Below are 17834 nucleotides of genomic sequence, written 5' to 3' on the forward strand. Positions count from 1 at the left end.
ATATACAGTGGAATATTACTCAGCCATAAAAAGAAACGAAATTGAGCTATTTGTAATGAGGTGGATGGACCTAGAGTCTGTCATACAGAGTGAAGTAAGTCAGAAAGAGAGAGACAAATACCATATGCTAACACATATATATGGAGTTTAAGGAAAAAAAATGTCATGAAGAACCTAGGGGTAAGACAGGAATAAAGACACAGACCTACTAGAGAATGGACTTGAGGATATGGGGAGGGGGAAGGGTAAGCTGTGACAAAGTGAGAGAGTGGCATGGACATATATACACTACCAAACGTAAAACAGATAGCTAGTGGGAAGCAGCCGCATAGCACAGGGAGATCAGCTCGGTGCTTTGTGACCACCTAGAGGGGTGGGATAGGGAGGGTGGGAGGGTGGGAGATGCAAGAGGGAAGAGATATGGGAACATGTGTATATGTATAACTGATTCACTTTGTTATAAAGTAGAAACTAACACACCATTGTAAAGCAATTATACTCCAATAAAGATGTAAAAAAAAAAAGGAATCTGGCTTGGGTGGAAAATTATATAAGAATGAGAGAGGACATGTGTGTTGTGACATCTACTATCAGTAAGATGTCTTAATAAAGAGTGATAAGAAAAAGGGGAAAAAACAGTCATTAGGCTATGATTGGATGATATCTTAAGGAAAATCAAGGGCCAAGATATTTGTTCTCGTGTAACCCAGAATGTATGTGATTGCCTGAATTATGAGTATATAACAATCACTCCACTCATTATACAGTTTCTGTTATGAAAAGAAAGGTCATAGGGAGTAAAGAAATCTAAATTGGACATGTATTCATATGAACTGTAGTTAGTTGAGTAACTCTTACAGTTACATTTAATTCTAAGCTATACTTTTTAGTAGAAACACTTTTTAGTATACCTTGGTCTCTTGTATAATTAATTAATTATATATTATCTCTTGTATTTTCATGTTCCTGATATTTTGGAACTTCCAAACCATGTATACCCACCTTCTTACCAGCTCTATACCAGTCATTTTACTGAAATTTGATGCACTAGGGATTCTGCAGTAAGGAATTCTCTCATGCACACTTATGGCTGCTGCTTCAGAGAAATTTCTGAAGGGGTACATCTCTAATAAGTGGTCTTTTACAATTTCACTTTGATTTTATTGAATAAGAGGTATGGGAAATAAATTTTTTTTTAATATTTAAATACAACTTCACTTGAATCATTCTTAGATAAATTGCTAGCAAAATGCAAGGGCGGAGAGCACAACTAGGCATGCAGTCATCAGAGATGAGATACATTTTCAACAAGAATAATCACTTAGAACATGATGCAGAACAGATGGATGAAAACAGTCCATGACTGCAGCTTCAAACTAAAAACAAGCTTCACAGGTATGTCATGCAACAAAACTATGAAAGTGCTTTGACAGCCTCCTCCACATGGTGCATTATTACTGATTTGTAATGGATTGCACATGATAATGACAACTACCATATATATGAGCTGACCAAATCTCAGCTCTTGTCTAAAAGACAATTAATACATGGTTTTGACAACATTTAACTTTACATGCCCAAACTAGACAATAGAAGATGTTTCTTCCTGATGTTTGCTAATAATTATCTGTCAAAATAGTAAGAGTGTTCTGTTGATTTCCTCTCCAAAATACATTCTGTGATCTATAATAATGAATTTGTTTATGAAGTATATAATAAGTCAATGATCAAATTTTTGTGTTCTTTATAAGCAAGTAATATTAGAAGTTCTGAAGTATACAAAGATACAGCTGATAAAATCTAGTTGGTCCATTTACTTAAAATCCATTAACTTCCATTTTCTCCTGTGTGAAATGGGAAAGATAATAGTACCCATCCAGTAGGATATCAAAGTATCAAGAGTCTCATATAAAAATCTCTGGAATTTGCGCCAAATTCCTGGGGCAAATGTTGTATGCCTGGGCTGGTGGGTGGTGTTTGTTTAGAAGCCAAGAGCACAGGGCCAAGTGTTATACATAGGAAAGATTTTGTGTGTGTACCCTTATACTTTCCCATATAACATGAGTGCATCTTTGCCACTTAGATTTCTATGAGAGTTTAGAAAAAAAACAAAGGTGGAGAAATATAATCTACCATAATTATAATTATTTTAAAGCAAAATTACTAAGATGTTATAGCAAAATTATTAAGATAGTGTAATATTGGTGCTAGAGTAGAGAAAATAATCAATGGAGCAATAAAGATTCCAGGTGCAACTCACACATGTATTGGAACCAAGTGTTTCAAATGCAGCTTGGAGTGAAAATTTCTTTATGTGCTTATATGTTGAAATTCTATTATTCCTCTCAATTCATATAGTTTTTTATTATTACAAAGGCAAAATGCTCTATTAATTAGTGAAAATTGCTTGTACACACAGAAGTAATTACTGAAAGCTTTCAGATATTTACAAGAACAGGAAAATAGATTAATGGTTAAAAAATGAATGTTAAAAGAGGGCCTTAGCTAGATAACTAGAGAGAAATAATCTCCTTTTAGCAAAAAGAAAAAAAAGAAATCTAAAACAAATTTAAATGACACAAAGCAGAATAAGAGATTATATTAAATTATAATTCTTATCTTTGTGGAATTGTTTATTTTACTAGTATTCATAATACTCAATAAAATATCATTTAATAGCTATATTTAATTTGTAGTTATTCATCAATGGTACAAGTTTTTCAAGAAAAAGCCCTATTTAAAAATTCCTCATCTTGTGAGGCTCAATTAAAAGCAAAACCTTCCAATTCAAATTTTATGAGGAAGACAATTTTTAAAAATCATGGACAATAATATTTATGACAAATCATCTTTGATGCTCACACAATCAGGTTTATAAAGAATATGAGGAAAATAAAAAGAGTAAAATGAGGTAACCTAAACATATTTTGCTGTCACTAATGGGACTTTAAAACAACAGATTTTAAAACAATAAAGCTTTAAGATAACAACTTGTTAAAGTTTCCACCCTCTACTATTCTGACTTCACTTCACTGGGACTTCCAACGTGTTGATTCTATAAACATTTCTTTGTCTCTAATTCCATGTGTATCCTGACCTATCTTCTTACTCAACTGAAATTATAATTCCATGGTCAATCAGTATAACCACTCCTATATTTACATACTAGACTCCCTTGCCCCTCTATTTGCTTGGTGAAACTACATAGTTGACTGGATGCAGAGAGCTACTATATTTTGAGCCAGCTGAATATGATTAGATAAAAGCATACAAGTTCATAGATGTGTCCATTTGAAATTTGTGGTCATAAACCTCAAGGGGTCCCTTAATCCTTCCAGACAATCACATTATATGTCCCTGGTTCATTCACTCAGTCACCTTCCTAGGTGAATATTTCACACCTTCTCCTCTCTTCAAACTTGTACACCTCCTATTACATTCTCTTTCTTACCTGATGACTTTTCTTCCTACTTGATTGAGAACATTAAAACAATCAGAAGCAAATTTCTTCAGACTTCCAAACCATGTATACCCACCTTCTAGCATCTATACCCACATACTTTGCCTTCCCGTCTATGATGAAAAATGAGTTATTCCAAAAGCCAACTTCCCTAGCACTTCTTGTCCGGTAATTCTAATTTTTCTCCTCTATCTTATAACTATTTGCTCTCTACTGGATCAGTCCCTTAAGTCTAACAACATATTGCTATTTATTTTTTTTAAATAAAATACTTTACTTAAAACCCAGCTTTAGGATGGACCTTCAAGATGGTGGAGGAGTAAGACGTGGAGATCACCTTCCTCCCAAAAAATACATCAAAAATACATCTACGTGTGGAACAACTCCTACAGAACACCTACTGAGTGGTGGCAGAAGACCTCAGACTTCCCAAAAGGCAAGAAACTCTCCATGTACCTGGCTATGTGGCTAACAGGGTCTTGGTGCTCCAGCGAGCTGTCAGGCCTGAGCTTCTGAGGAGGGATAACCAAGCTCAGAACACTGGACCACCAGAGACCTCCTGGCCCCATGTAATATCAATCAGCAAGAGCTCTCCCAGAGATTTCCGTCTCAATGCTAAGACCTAGCTCCACTCAATGCCCAGCAAGCTCCAGTGCTGGACACCCCATGCCAAACAACTAGTAAGACAGGAACACAAGCACACCCATTAGCAGAGAGGCTGCCTAAAATCATAATAAGTTCACAGAGACCCCAAAACACACCACCAGATGTGGTCCTGCCCACCAGAAAGACAAGATCCAGCCTCTTCCACCAGAACACAAGCACCAGTCCCCTTCACCAGGAAGCCTACACAACCCACTGAACCAACCTTACCCATTGGGAGCAGACACCAAAAACGGGAACTATGAACCTGCAGCCTGTGAAAAGGAGACCCCAAACACACTAAGTTAAGCAAAATGAGAAGACAGAGAAACACACAGCAGATGAAGCAGCAAAGTAAAAACCCATCAGACCAAACAAATGAAGAGAAAATAGGCAGAGGAATAGGCAGAAAAAGAATTCAGAGTAATGAAAGTAAAGATATCCAAAATCTTGGAAACAGAATGGAGAAAATACAAGAAATGCTTAATAAGGATCTAAAAGAACTAAAGAGCAAACAATGTGAACAACACAATAAATGATATTAAAAATTCTCTAGAAGGAACCAATAGCAGAATAATTGAGGCAGAAAAATGGATAAGTGACCTGGAAGATAAAATAGTGGAAATAACTACCACAGAGCAGAAAAAAGAATTGAGGACAGTCTCAGAGACCTCTGGGACAACATTAAATGCACCAACATTCGACTTATAGGAGTCCCAGAAAAAGAGAAAAAGAAAGAGACTGAGAAAATATTTGAGGAGACTATAGTTGAAAACTACCCTAATATGGGAAAGGAAATAGTCATTCAAATCCAGGAAGCATAGAGAGTCCCATAGAGGATAAATCCAAAGAGAAACATGCCAAGACACACATTAATCAAAATATCAAAAATTAAATACAAAGAAAAAATGTTGAAGGCAGCAAGGGAAAAGCAACAAATAATATACAAGGGAATCCCCATAAGGTTAACAGTTGATCTTTCAGCAGAAACTCTGCAAGCAAGAAGGGAGTGGCAGGACATATCTAAAGTGATGAAAGGTAAAAACCTAAAACCAAGAGTACTCTACCCAGCAAGGATCTCTTTCAGATTTGACGGACAAAGTAAAACCTTTACAGACAAGCAAAAGCTAAGAGAATTCAGCACCACCAAACCAGCTCTACAACAAAGGCTAAAGGAACTTCTCTAGGCAGGAAACACAAGAGAAGGAAAAGACCTTCAGTAACAAACCCAAAACAATTAAGAAAATGGCAGTAGGAGCATACATATCAATATAACTACCTTAAATGTAAATGGATTAAATGCTCCAACCAAAACACATAGGGTGGCTGAATGGATACAAAAAGAAGACCCATATATATGCTGTCTGCAGGAGACCCACTTCAGATCTAGGGACACATACAGACCAAAAGTGAGGGAATGGAAAAAGATATTCCATGCAAATGGAAATCAAAAGAAAGCTGGAGTAGCAATTCTCATATCAGAGAAAATAGACTTTAAAATAAAGACTATTACAAGAGACAAAGAAGGACACTACATAATGATCAAGGGATCAATCCAAGAAGAAGATATAACAATTGTAAATATTTATTTACATATGATCATCTCAATAGATGCCGAAAAAGCTTTCAACAAAATTCAACACCCATTTGTGATAAAAACCCTCCAGAAAGTAGGCATAGAGGGAACTTACCTCAGCATAATAAAGACCATATATGACAACCGCACAGCCAACATCATTCTCAATGGTGAAAAACTGAAACCATTTGCACTAAGATCAGGAACAAGACAAGGTTGCCCACTCTCAACACTCTTATTCAACATAGTTTTGGAAGTTTTAGCCTCAGCAATCAGAGAAGAAAAAGAAATAAAAGGAATACAAATCGGAAAAGAAGAAGCAAAGCTGTCACTGTTTGCAGATGACATGATACTATACATAGAGAACCATAAAGCTGCTACCAGAAAATTACTAGACCTAATCAATGAATTTGGTAGAGTAGAAAGGATACAAAATAAATGCACAGAAATCTCTTACATTCCTATACACTAATGATGAAAAATCTGAAAGAGAAATTGAGGAAACACTCCCATTTACCACTGCAACAAAAAAGAATAAAATACCTAGGAATTAACCTACCTAAGGAGAAAAAAGACCTGTATGCAGAAAACTATAAGACACTGATTAAAGAAATTAAAGATGATACAAACAAATGCAGAGATATACTATGTTCTTGGATTGGAAGAATCAACATTGTGAAAATGACTATACCACCCAAAGCAATCTACAGATTCAGTGCAATCCCTATCAAACTCCCAATGGAATTTTTCACAGAACTAAAACAAAAAATTTCACGTTGATATGGAAACACAAAAGACCCTGAATAGCGAAAGCAATCTTGAGAATGAAAAACGGAGCTGGAGGAATCAGGCTCCCTGACTTCAGACTATACTACAAAGCTACAGTAATCAAGACAGTATGGTACTGGCACAAAAACAGAAATACAGATCAGTGCAACAGTATAGAAAGCCCAGAGATAAACCCACACACAAACGGTCACATTATCTTTGATAAAGGAGGCAAGAATATACAATGGAGAAAAGACAGCCTCTTCAATAAATGGTGCTGGGAAAACTGGACAGCTACATGTAAAAGGATGAAATTAGAACACTCCGTAACACCATACACAAAAATAAACTCAAAATGGATTAAAGACCTAAATGTAATGCCAGACATTATAAAACTCTTAGAGGAAAACATAGGCAGAACACTCCATGACATAAATCACAGCAAGATCCACCTCCTAGAGAAATGGAAATAAAAACAAAAATCAACAAATGGGACCTAATGAAACTTAAAAGCTTTTGCACAGCAAAGGAAACCGTGAACAAGACGAAAAGACAACCCTCAGAATGGGAGTATATATTTGCAAACCAAGCAATGACAAAGGATTAATCTCCAAAATTTACAAGCAGCTCATGCAGCTCAATATCAAAAAAACAAAAAACAAAAAACAACCCAATCCAAAATGGGCAGAAGACCTAAATAGACATTTCTCCAAAGAAGATATACAGATTGCCAATAAACACGTGAAAGGATGCTCAACATCACTAATCATTAGAGAAATGCAAATCAAAACTACAATGAGATATCACCTCACACCGGTCAGAACGGCCATCATCAGAAAATCTAGAAACAATAAATGCTGGAGAGGGTGTGGAGAAAAGGGAACCCTCCTACACTGTTGGTGGGAATGTAAATTGATACAGCCACTATGGAGAATAGTATGGAGGTTCCTTTAAAAACTAAAAATAGAACTACCATATGACCCAGCATTCACACCACTGGGCATATACCCTGAGAAAACCATAACTCAAAAAGAGTCATGTACCACAATGTTCATTGCAGCACTATTTACAATAGCCAGGACATGGAAGCAACCTAAGTGTCCATCGACAGATGAATGGATAAAGAAGATGTGACACACATACACAATGGACTATTACTCAGCCATAAAAAGAAACGAAATTGAGTTATTTGTAATGAGGTGGATGAACCTAGAATCTGTCATATAGACTGAAGTAAGTCAGAAAGAGAAATGCCAGCACATATATATGGAGTCTGAAAAAGAAAACGGCTCTGAAGAACCTAGGGGCAGGACAGGAATAAAGACACAGGTGTAGAGAATGGACTTAAGGACATGGGGAGGTGTAAGGGAAGGTGGGACAAAGTGAGGGAGTTGCACTGACATATATACACTACCAAATGTAAAATAGATAGCTAGTGGAAGCAGCCGCATATCACAGGGAGATCAGTTCAGTGCTTTGTGACCACCTAGAGGGGTGGGATAGGGAGGGTGGGTGGGAGACGCAAGAGGGAGGGGATATGGGAATATAAGTATCGTATAGCTGATTCACTTTGTTATACAGCAGAAACGACCACAACAATGTAAAGCAATTAGACTCCAATAATGATGTTAAAAAAAGAAAAACCAATGCTCCCCAGATTTACTTTGAAGCCAAAGCAAACAACACAAGCAGCTTTACTTACCAACCAGCTAGTATCAATGCTATATGTTTTTCCCCTTTGTTAGCAAAATTCTTCTATGTTTAATTTCTCTAGTTCCTAAATACTCATTCCCTCTTGAGCCACTTGATAGAATTTTGCCCCCAAATTTCAGCTGAAACTGCGTTTGTCAAATTGATCACTGAACTTCAGTAGCTAGATCAAAGATATATTTCTCACTGCAGCACTTAACCAGTTAATCATTCCTCCTTCCCTGGTAATCTTTCTTTATTGGGCTTTTGGGACAACTAATTGTACTGGGTTTAATCGTGTTCCTACATAATTCACATCCATCTGGAACCTGTGAATATGTCATTATTTGAAAATGAGTCTTTTACAGATGTAAGCAAATTAAGATGAAGTCATACTGAATTCAGGTAAGCACTAAATCCAATAAAACTGCTGTCCTTATAAAAGAAGGGAAATTTGGACACAGAGACCTAGAGAGAAGGAAGATAAGGTGAAGACACAGACACACAGGAGATAAGACCATGTGAAGGTGGAGACATAGGTTGGAGTGATGAACCTGTAAGTCAAGAAATGCCAAGAATTATTGGCAACCATAAGCAGCTAGAGGAAGCAAGGAAGGATTCTTCTGTAAAGCCTTGGGAGAGAATATGAGCCTACTGACACCTTGAATTTGGACTTCCCACTTCCAGAATTGTGAGAGAAGAAATTTTGGTTTAAGGAATTCAGTTTATGGTACTCTGTTATAGCAGCCCTAGGCAATTAATACGCCTACTCTTTTGGTTTTACTTTTTCCTGACTGATCACCCATTCTCAGTCACCTTTATTGGTTTTCTGCTTTCCTCTGACCTCTTAGAGGTGGAGTTTTCTTAGGCTTAATCTTTAATCTCTTTTTCTCTACCTGCATTTTGTAGAAGATTGTGTCAGTGCTCTAATGAGATCATCTGAGCCCCCTTTTTTACTATATTAATGTGTTTGAAAGCCTCTGGGGGTGGGACGCTTCCGTGTCATTTTACTTCCAACAGCAAGCACCTACAGCTTTTTTTTTTTTCCAGAATTACCCTTGAGATTTTGGAGTCTGCTTTGGTCTCCACTAACCATTGAAGGTTTTTGATAAGTATATTGATATAAACATACTTATATTTTAAAGGGACATTATGGCTGCTCTGCTAATAATAAATGGTAGAGGGGCAGGGATAGATTCATAGAGATCTATTGGTTTATTGCAATACATCCCCTCCAACACACACATACCAATGCAGGCACACACGCACCCACAGACACACAATGTCCGGCTTCACGTACTGCAGGAAAAAATGAGGAAGAATATTCTTTTACCTAGTTAGTTTTTCTGACTTTGATTACTTGGAATCCCTAATGATTGCTTGGATGTCCCAGAAATCCATGCTAGATGTGATTTCACCTCCACATTCTGTCCTTGCTTTGAGATGAGCCTGCCCCAGAATTCTGGAAGAAACTCCTTCTGTTTTGTAACTGGGCTTCCATTTTTTTGTTCTTTTTCTCAATTTGTTACTGCTTTAAGCATGTGCAGTGCCCACCTACACTCCCCCTTTTAATTTTTCCAAATATGCTAAGAACAGGCTAGAATAGTAAAATGTTGACTACAAGAGAAGCAAATAGCAGATGATTAGAAATATGATCACATGTCAATGGTTAGAGACAATGATTAATAAATCTCGTGATATATTCATACACATGGAACATCATTCAGGCAGATAAAAGGAATGAAGAAAGCTTTCTATGTTCTGATATGAGAAGATCTCTAAAGTACGGAGTTGAGTAAAACAAGCGAGGTGTAGAAGAGTGTAGGTAGTACGCTACCGTTTGTGTTGATTAAAAATTAGGATATGTTCATAATTGCTAGCAGACACACAAAAGGAAACAGCCCAGTTCTATTTTTTTTCTGTCTTTCCTTCATCACTCAGTGGAATCTTACATTATCTATGTAAGCACTGGAAAACAAAAGATGCACTTGCTTCCCCCAAACAAAGAATTTTCTGGTATAATGCACATGTATTTAGGAAAACAAAATAATTCATTTCTTTAATCTGTAAGCATAGCACTCTATTAAAGATACACCTAATTTGTGTAAAAATTTAAACAAAAGTCTTACCAAGGCATTCTTAAGTATTAGAATTCAGGTTTATGGTAAGTTTAAGATTATTATTTTCTAATGGGTGGACATATAATTTTATAAAGAGCCTATTTTATGCTTTTTCTTTTAAAAACAAAATATAATTCTATGCTAAGTTGATGGATCTATCTCTAGAGAGAAATCGAGAAATTTATATTTAACACCGTAGTGTAAAAATTTTAGAATTCAAAGAAAAGTAGAGCAAAAAATACAATTAACACTCCTATAGTCATGATAGAGATATAACAACTGTACAATTTTGTCGTATTTGTATTATGTTGCCTTTGATGAATTCTTTTAAATAAATTCAAGGTTATTACATTTTCATCTTAAAAACTTCAGAATGCAGCTCTAAATAGTAAGGATATTTTTCTACCAAAACATTATTAAAGCTATAAATAGTTAACAATCTATAATATGAGGCAATAACCTTATATATTCAAAATTCTCTAGTAGTCCCAGAAAAGTCTTTGACTTCTAAATTGTTCATATCGGTGTCTAATCAAAGACCATGATTTGCATTTGGGTTTTGTGTTCCTTAACTTTGTCTTAATCTATAACTCTCCTCCCCCATTCTTCAGTTTTTTTTCATAATATTGGTTTGCTGCACATATTAAGCAATATGTTCTACCTATCTTGTAGAATAGGCGAGCAAATTTAAATGGTACTTATTCAATGTCAAAATAACAGAAACCTCAAAAAGCCTACCATATATATATTATGTGTGTATATTTATATGTATATATATATACACGTATATATATATTTTAATCATGATTTTCTCTCTTAATTTAAAGTAAGCTTTTTATAGATTAATAATCTTTGAAAACATAATTTTACTCATATTTCTTATGAATTAATCATCTCCCTTTACTTGTTTTTATTTAATTTCCCCTATTGTATCTTACTCTGTAACAAACTCCTGTGCAATAAATATTCTCTCCTGCATCTATTTATTCCCTTATCACAGATCCTCCTAAACAGAATTACTGGCCAACAGTAGGATGACACACATTCCCAGACCCTTTTCTATTAACAGAAACTTCTTCAATCAGCACTGGATATCTCTTTGTCACCACACTCTCCCCAATAGTGAGTACGATGATTTTTCACATTTGCATTTGTGTGAAAAATAAAAACAAATTATTCTTTTAATTCAAATTAATTTTACTACTAAGAAGTGTGAATTTTATTTCCATCCCTAATAACCATTTTTATTTATTCTTTGGGAACTCTATGTTTCTCTTACCCATTTTTCTATTGAGGCATTACTGTTTTTCTTTTCATTGTTGAAAACTCCTCTTTAAATCAAGGACATTAACTCCTTGTCATATTTGTGGCAACATTTTCTTAGTTTGCAGTTGCCTTTTAATTTTGCGATGTTTTTGACCTGAATATTTACTCTATTTCCCATCCTTGTTTTATTAATTTCCTTTAATGCCCTTAACCACTATCTCATTTCCCTCTCTGCAGAATCAGTCATTTTAGTGTTTCAAGTATAATATTTTGTGTGTGCATAAATAGCATTTTGTTATATGGATACATAGTATTATGTTACATACCAAATCCTGTTTTCTACTTTAAAAAATGAAGCAGTATTATTAAGATCCATCTGTGTTGATAGGTATGCATTTTGCATTTAGTCAATGCTACTAAGTATTGCATATTCCATGGTTAACATTTACCATATTTTACCTGATCATTTTCCCAATGATGGACACAAAGGATGTTTTCACCTTCTTTCTGCCACACACTGGGAGAACTGTCTTCATACATATCCCTTTATGAACTAGAGTAATATTTTCCCGGGGATACATATTCACAAGTGGACCTGCTGTTTCACAGGCTATGTACTTATGTAATTTGACTAAGTGTTACTTGAAGGCTTTCCACAATGGCTATGTCACTCGACACACTCACCAGCAGTGTACGAGGGTTCCTATATTTTGACATCCCTGATAGCATTTAGCATTATATGAAGCCTTTTATTTTTCCCACTGCAGTTTTAATTTGCATTTTTTTGATTACTAGTGATTTTCCATGTCTCATCAATTACTAATTAAGTTGAAGCATATGAATTTGCTGAGATCCAAACATTTTTGATTTACAAAATATGGCAGTTACATATGATTCAACCTAATAGCTTCTTGTGTTTTATCTTCTATAAATAACCTTTTTTATTTTATTACTCATTTTCATTCAGGTTGCGTTGCTTTCCTTTTCTGGTTCTTTTGCAGAAGATTCTTATATTCTAAATACTAATCTCATGATTTTTAGACATTGACAAATATCTTCTCTTCTTTCTCCTATTACTTTGTTTGTGACATCACTCCTTAAGAAAGTCTCGATTTGGGCACGGTAGTAGAGGTAGTCATAGTACGCAATTATTTATCATTTACTGTGTGAAAAACATTGCAAATTTTAACATTTCACATATATTAAACCGTTTAGTACCCATTTTAAAAATGAGGAAATTGAGGCACGTAAAAGTTAAAGGATTGTCCAAGTTCACTCAACTAATAGGTGTTGGAGCTCTTATCCTTTACTCTACAATTTCTCGTCTTATCGTTCTAGTTTTTGAAGGTTTGTTTTTTTTTTAATGATACTTGACCTGTGCTAGCACTCAATACATTCATGCACTTCATATTTACATGTAGATTAGATGAGGATTCCGTTTTTTTCCCCATCTATCAGACAATCTATCCTTTCCCTTTAGATTGTGGTGCCATTTTAATTTTATGCTAAATTCTTTTATATATGGGTCAGTCTCCATTCTATTTCACTGGTTTATTTGTTCATTCCTGTATTTTATTACTATGGTTGGGATGTATATCTGGATATATGATAGGGCAAGTCCTTCACTCTCCTCTTTTATGACTGACTTTGATATTGATTTATCTTTATTCCTTTATATACATGTTAAAGTAGTTTTATAAATATGTTAAAAAGAACAGAGGAGGCAAACCTATGAAATGATTATAGCAGTATGATACAAAGTTTAAAGTGAGAGCACAGTTTTAGAAGGCCAGGCCTTGGAAATCTGATTAACCTAGAGAAATATCAAGGACAAAGCTGTCCTGAATCAGGCGTATCCTGTAAAGGCAGGCAAATGGAGGCACAACATGGCTGTTTGAACGCTTCATATTATCAGAGTGGAGGGAACCCTAGAGTTCTGAGGCTTGGAAAGGCAGCATGACCTACCTCTGTCCCTACACAGGAAAACATTTTTAGAAAACACAAGAAATTTGTGTTTTGTTTGTGTCAGATCGAATCTGACACAAACAATATTGTAATAAAAAACATGAAAATCAAATGATACCTCAGTTGGAGGGGAAATACTCTTAAATTGGTGCTACACAGAAGATGAACACAGTATCCTAATATTTCAAAATAACTTAAAGACATCAGGCAAATTCTCAAATCCTGGAAAGAATGTCATAAATCAGAAAATCTCAGGAATGAGAAGGCTTAACAACAGAACTAAAAGAATAGCTTACAGAATTCAGGAATAAGAGTGAAAAACCAGGAGAAAAATATTTTTTAAATAAATGAACTGAGAAGAAAGGTAAGAGTAAAAAGATATCATGTAAAGCAGAATGAAGGGACTGAAATGAGATGGTTGAAAATATAAGAAATCAGAAAAGGAAAAGGCAATCAGAAAAAGTGACGAATATAGGAGACAGTCAAAGGAGATGTACAATATGTGTGGTTGTAATATGCTGAGGAGAGAAGGAAAGCCATGGGATGAAGTATTTTAAATTATAATTCAAATAAAAATTTCCTGAAATAATTATGATCATAAATTAAAAAGGCACAATGTACCTGGGAATTTAAATCTGAATGTCAAATTCTGAGATATATCCTAAAAATATAACTGAACTTTAAAGATTTAAAAAACATGTTTTGAGTTTCCAGAAAAATGACTAACTTTGACCAGCCACTGGTTTAAAAACTTTCAGAATGCAAGGAAAAACATTACTTATATAAGGAATCTAAAAAAAAAATGATACAAATGAACTTATTTACAAAAGAGAAATAATCTCACAGAACTAGAAAACAATCTTATGGTTACTAAAGGGGATAGTGGGCAGGGGGAGATAAATTAGGAGTTTGGTATAAATATATACACACTACTATGTATAAAATAGATAAACAACAAGGACCTATTGTATAGCACAGGAGACTACTCAATATCTTGTAATAACCTACAATGGAAAAGAATCTGAAAAAGAATATATATATGTAACTGAATCACTTTGCTGTACACTTGAAAGACAACATTGTAAATTAACTATACTTCAATAAAAAGAGAATCACACACAAAATATCAGCTAGTATCAGATGTCTTGGCTGTAATATTTGATGCCACAAGACCTTAGAGCAGCATTATTTAGACACTTAGAAAACGTGAGTCAGGTATTTTAAATTTGTCCACACTGTTCATAGATCATAGGCAAACATTTATGGGCATGGAAGAACTTTGAGAATATTGTTCCCATGTGGTTGGCCTGAAGAACCAACTAGAAAATAAGATTCAGCTATCCAGCATATGACTGATGAAACTTTGCCACAGTTACTGTTGATGAACATATAATAATTTAACTTTATACTTCGGACTAAATAATGGGCATAAAGATGACAGAAATATATGATAATATAAGAGTAATGCCACTGACAAATATAAGAAGAGAATGGGAGAGTCCATGGAAAGTGGACTAAACTCACTATCACCTCACAGGTGTAAACTGGGACTAAAAGTTAACCAGTTTAAATTTGATACTGGAGGAGAAGTACAGGAATTTATTGACTCAAAATAGCTTTAAAAAGGGAACTAAACATAACACATTAAGAAATTAGTATAAATATATTCAATAAATCATTATACTCTTTTCTAAAAATTAGAATACACATGGCAACAGGCTTTAGAAATCACTGTGTGTGCGCGCGTGTGTGTGTGTGTGTGTGTGTATGTAAAAGTATTAAAGAACCAACATCAGTTTACCATTTCTGACTAAGGAACTAGGGTTCATGTAGAAATGGGTGATTCCAGTTTTAAGACAGGAAATATACAAGATAGGTCTGGACCAGGTCTGGATAGGTCTGGATAGGTCTGGTCTTTTTGTGTCAGAAAGCAAATATGCTCAACAACAAATATGGCCAAGTCAAATTGACAAAGAAGACAATTAGAAAGAGGTACCAGTTGCCAAACCTGAGACAATTTACAAATGAAAAAGAATAATGACTACAACTGAATAGAAGATATTCAGCATATAAGAACCATGAATTGGTTAGGATGTACAGAATACTTTTGAATAACAGTAATAGTGATTGCCATACTTCTTTTGTTCTTCATTATAATGAGACTGCTTTCAGTGGTTCACCTTTAAAATACTTTTCTCTATTTCTAATCTGTTATGATAATTTGATTTTAAAAATTAGAAATAGTTTTGGGGATTTCATAAAAGATTTCTTAATTAACTTTTATAAGCTTACTAATGAATATAATTTTTGTTTAATTTGAAAAAGAAAGTATTTTACTAATAAATTTATTAAATTAATTCACCTTTTACTCTTACAGTAAATGCTTATTACTATCATTGGAAGTAGGAAACAGCTCACCTATAAAACTGTCTAGTCTAGAAGTCTTTTCAACATTGTTTTATGGATTTTGGTCTGTTCCTATTATTTCTTCTCATATATTTAACTCTTTAAATACTCATGTAATTTTGAAACCAATAGTGATAGTACTTTGGGGGAAAGTAGTAACTATCTTTACTTCTAAATTTATTTTTATTTATTTACTAGTTATCCCCAAAAAGATATTATAGCAATTTCAATTTTATTTTGCCTGAGGCTTTATGGTTTATTTAGTATTATTTTACTATAGTCATAAGATACCAATAATACTGCTAATTATTATTAATATGGTCTGCTTTGCACTCAATTACAAGTTGTACAATAGGAAGGTGAAGAAGTTGAGGTTTAGTTCTGTAAATACACAATTACTAATTATTGGTTCAAGGTGCAGTAATTTAAATAAGGGATATTTTAAAGAAAAAATGTACATGAACCCCCAATAACGTTTGATAGTTGGGTTACAATATTTGAAGTTCCTTTTAAAATTTCTGATTCCCTCAAAATGGATTAAAGACCTAAATATAAGACTGGATACTGTAAAACTACTAGAGGGAAACATAGGCAGAACACTCTGATGTAAATCACAGCAGTATCATTTTGGATCTGTCTCCTAGAGTAATGGAAATAAAAACAAAAATAAACAAATGGGACCTAATTAAACTTAAAAGCTTCTGCACAGCAAAGGAAACCATAAACAAAACGAAAACACAACCTACAGAATGGGAGAAAATATCTGCAAACGAAGTGACCGACAAGGGATTTATCTCCAAAATATACAAACATTGCATGCAGCTGAATATCAAAAAAAGAAACAACCCACTCAGAAAATGGGCAGAAGATCTAAATAGACAGTTCTCCAAGGAAGACATACAGATGGCCAAGAGGCACATGAAAAGATGCTCAACATTACTAATTATTAGAGAAATGCAAGTCAAAACTACAGTGAGGTATCATCTCACACAGGTTAGAATGACCATCATCAAAAAATCTACAAATAATAAATGCTGGAGAGGTTATGGAGAAAAAGGAGCCCTCCTACACTGTTGGTGGGAATGTAAATTGGTACAGCCACTGTGGAGAACAGTATGGAGGTTCCTTTAAAAACTAAAAAGAGAGATACCACATGATCCAGCAATCCCACTCCTGGGCATATATACAGAGAAAACCATAATTCGAAAAGATACATGCACCCCAATGTTCATTGCAGTGCTACTTACAGTAGCCAAGACATGGAAGCAACCTAAATGTCCATTGACAGATGAGTGGATAAAGAAGATATGGTATATTTATACAATGGGATATTACTCAGCCAGAAAAAAGAATGAAATAATGCCATTTGCAGCAACATAGATAGCCAAGAGATTGTCATATTGAGTGATGTAAGTCAGACAGAGAAAAACAAATAGCATATGATATCGCTTATTTGTGGAATCTTAAAAAATTGGTACAAATGAACCTATTTACAAAATAGAAAAAGAGTCACAGATATAGAAAACAAACTTATGGTTACCAAAGGGGAAAGAGGGGGAATAAATTAGGAGGCTGGGATTAACATATACACGCTACTTTATGTAAAATAGGTAACCAGCAAGGACCTACTGTATAGCACAGGGAACTATACTTAGTGTTTTGTAATAACCTATAAAGGAAAAGAATCTGAAAAAACAGATCTATATGTATATATAACTGAATTAGTTTTTTTATACACCTAAAAGTAAAACAACATTGTAAATCAACTATACTTAAAAAAAAAAAAGGAGTGAAAAAAAAGAAAGAGTGAAAAGAAAAAGAAAAGATATATGCACCAGCCAAGTTCACTGCGGCATTATTTACAGTAGCCAAGATATGGAAACAACCTAAGTGTCCATCCATGGATGAATGGATAAAAAAAATGTGAGATATATATATATAT

The 17834-nt window shown here is 34.4% G+C and overlaps 1 long non-coding RNA gene across 1 annotated transcript in view; it reads left to right on the forward strand.

The window, feature by feature from the left end:
* Nucleotides 1-17834, forward strand: part of LOC141276080 (uncharacterized) — a 157537-nt gene that overhangs the window by 128373 nt on the left and 11330 nt on the right. Inside the window, exon 5 of the long non-coding RNA XR_012325019.1 lies at nt 11256-11377. This is a non-coding gene — a long non-coding RNA (uncharacterized lncRNA). The remainder of the gene's footprint in view (nt 1-11255; nt 11378-17834) is intronic.

The sequence above is a fragment of the Tursiops truncatus genome, chromosome 12, assembly GCF_011762595.2.
Source record: "Tursiops truncatus isolate mTurTru1 chromosome 12, mTurTru1.mat.Y, whole genome shotgun sequence".
Lineage (NCBI taxonomy): Eukaryota > Metazoa > Chordata > Mammalia > Artiodactyla > Delphinidae > Tursiops > Tursiops truncatus.